Genomic DNA, 2,441 nt, shown 5'->3' with positions numbered 1-2,441 from the left:
AATCTAATTGAAAGGTCTAACAGGCTCGAGGGGCTGATTGGCCTACCCCCATTTCTAAATTCCTATGATTGCAACAGGACAGACAGAAACATGCGTTGCATTTTATTCATATTTAACAGCAAAAGTGACTGAAGTCCGGAGCTGAAAGGAAGAGATGACCCCTCGATGACTTGAGAATAAGTACAGAATGGCCATCTTCAGTGCTGGTGATTTTACAGGATAAGATGCCGAACATTCGAAATTAATCCAATGGGAATCCATCGCACGCTGCCTCCAGGAAGCAGCCATTCTAATGCTGTGATGGGGATGTGGTTTGAGCAGAGGTTGGCTGTGACACCACGAACGCTGTCTCTCCACCTCCTCGCTCCATTACCCCACCCCTTTCTCCTGTTCGCCCTCACCCCACCCACCCTGGCAACATCCGATACATAGACACTGTTTCCAGCAGCGATCACTGGGGGTCCTGGTCCTCTGTCTCCGTTTTCTCTATCCCGCCCATGGCCACTGAGACTCCTCTCCTCCCACCCACCCTGAGAGCAACTAACCCACCTTGTCCATAAATTTAAATGGAAAAGTGCCTTGTAAAGAGCAGGAGCAGAGGGGAGACTGTAGCCCATCAGAGGGGATTATGTTCCTGAAACCCCAACAATTTTTGCCATGTTTCCATTGAATGTCCACCTTGCTTGCTAATCAGTTTTCCATTTTGGATACTGGTGAGAGCGATGGTTCCTCAGGGGTATGCAACCAAATCAAAGTCCGTGGCACCACATGTGGCTCATCTGCACAGGAAGGGAGGGAAAAGAGTGGAAGAGAAATAATTATGGGGGATTCGATAGTCAGGGGATCAGACAGGCATTTCTGCTGTGGTAAACAACAACTTAACTATTTATTAATAAGCTAAATCTTAAACACTATTGAGATAAACCTATGTCTAAAGACTTTATAACTTCTTATTTCTCTTAACCCCCATGCACACATACACAGGGCTGGATTCACGTAAGGGTGACGGGAGCTGGCAATCTACATAAAATTCAGTGGCGAACCAGCTTCCTCCTAGCCTGGGGATCCATCCCATATTTTATGGGTCCCTGGGCTTTAATTGTTCTGAGGGGGAACTTCCACCCACTTGAGGGAGATGGTCCCATCTCATTGAGCTGCCAGGCAATCATCAGGACAACAGCTCTTAGTCTTAGCAGCGCCCCCAGGAGCGGTGGTCACTGCTGGAACTGCAACCCAACCGATTACATGGAGCCAGGAATAAGTTAAGTTTCAGGGTTAATCAGTCTTGCCCAGGAGAGCCAAGCATGGTCGTTTAGGTGCAAGGGGGCCGTCTTGGGTCCTGGAGAGTTTGGGGAAGCAGAGGCTGCCCTCAATAGGCCACCCTGTGCCTGATTGTCAGGGCCGCCCCTGGGGTGCAAAGAACTGATAGCTTTAACCGGGCGGTCTTTCCCGGCTCCTGGACGCCAACTTGCTGTGGGTAACATCCCCATGGAGATGGGCAAAAGCCCTTAAGTGGTCATTAATTGGCTACTTAAAGGCCTTGATTGGCCAGGGGCGGGCGGCCCATTTTCTGTGGCCCACCCCCCGCATTATGTAAAGCGGGGCGGAGGCTGGAGCAGGTTTGGAAGGCGTCCTGGAGCCTTGTGCTCCATTTTACGCCACCACCAACAACCCCGCCACTATCCCACCCCCCTAACCCTCGCCACCATCCGGCTCACTGGGGTGGTGCAAAATGCTGGCCAAACACTCAAAAACCAATGGTTAACTGGTTTTTAAAATTGTGTTTTTTTTTACAAAAGCTGTTTCTCAGGAATAAATAAATAGCTGGGTTGTAAGTCCTGGTGAGTTATGTTCCCAATGGTGAGGTGTCCCAGAGTTGAATCGTCAGGTGTGACTCGAAGTCTCCAGGCGAATTTGATGAACAGTCTTTACTGGATAGCCGTTCAAAGCAGTTTGGTTGCAGCAGGCGTCACACAGTTGTTTGAACAAGGAGTATAGCAACAGGTCGATTTGGATTTAAAAATTGGTAGTCTTTTAATTAGGAAAGTTGCTGAGAATTCCAACAAACACAAACAGATGACAGAGAGTCACACTTGAAGCTAAAAATACTTAGAGTTTCGAAGTGAAAAACAATTTACTCCCTTCAACAATGCAAATGTTCTTTTTCCAGGGTTTTTTCTGTCCTTAGGCAATATAGAGCCTGAAGATTAATGTAGATTTTCCTGCTGAGAGAGGGATCCTTCCTTTCAGTGAAGCACGGTTCACTGGTCTCCAGTTCAGACTGGCTTTAGCGACACACAGTCAAAAGTTACAGTACAGTATATGACCTCCATCTCCTGCTGTTGCCTAGGAAACAGGTGCAGCTGCTGGCACACTGTTTTTAAACCGAGTCTGACAGCTAGACTGTTTTAAACAGAGGAGAAAATAAAAACAGTTTCATG

Source organism: Heterodontus francisci, unplaced genomic scaffold (genome assembly GCF_036365525.1).
Source record: "Heterodontus francisci isolate sHetFra1 unplaced genomic scaffold, sHetFra1.hap1 HAP1_SCAFFOLD_50, whole genome shotgun sequence".
Classification (NCBI taxonomy): domain Eukaryota; kingdom Metazoa; phylum Chordata; class Chondrichthyes; order Heterodontiformes; family Heterodontidae; genus Heterodontus; species Heterodontus francisci.
Note: the sequence above shows the minus strand (reverse complement) of the source record.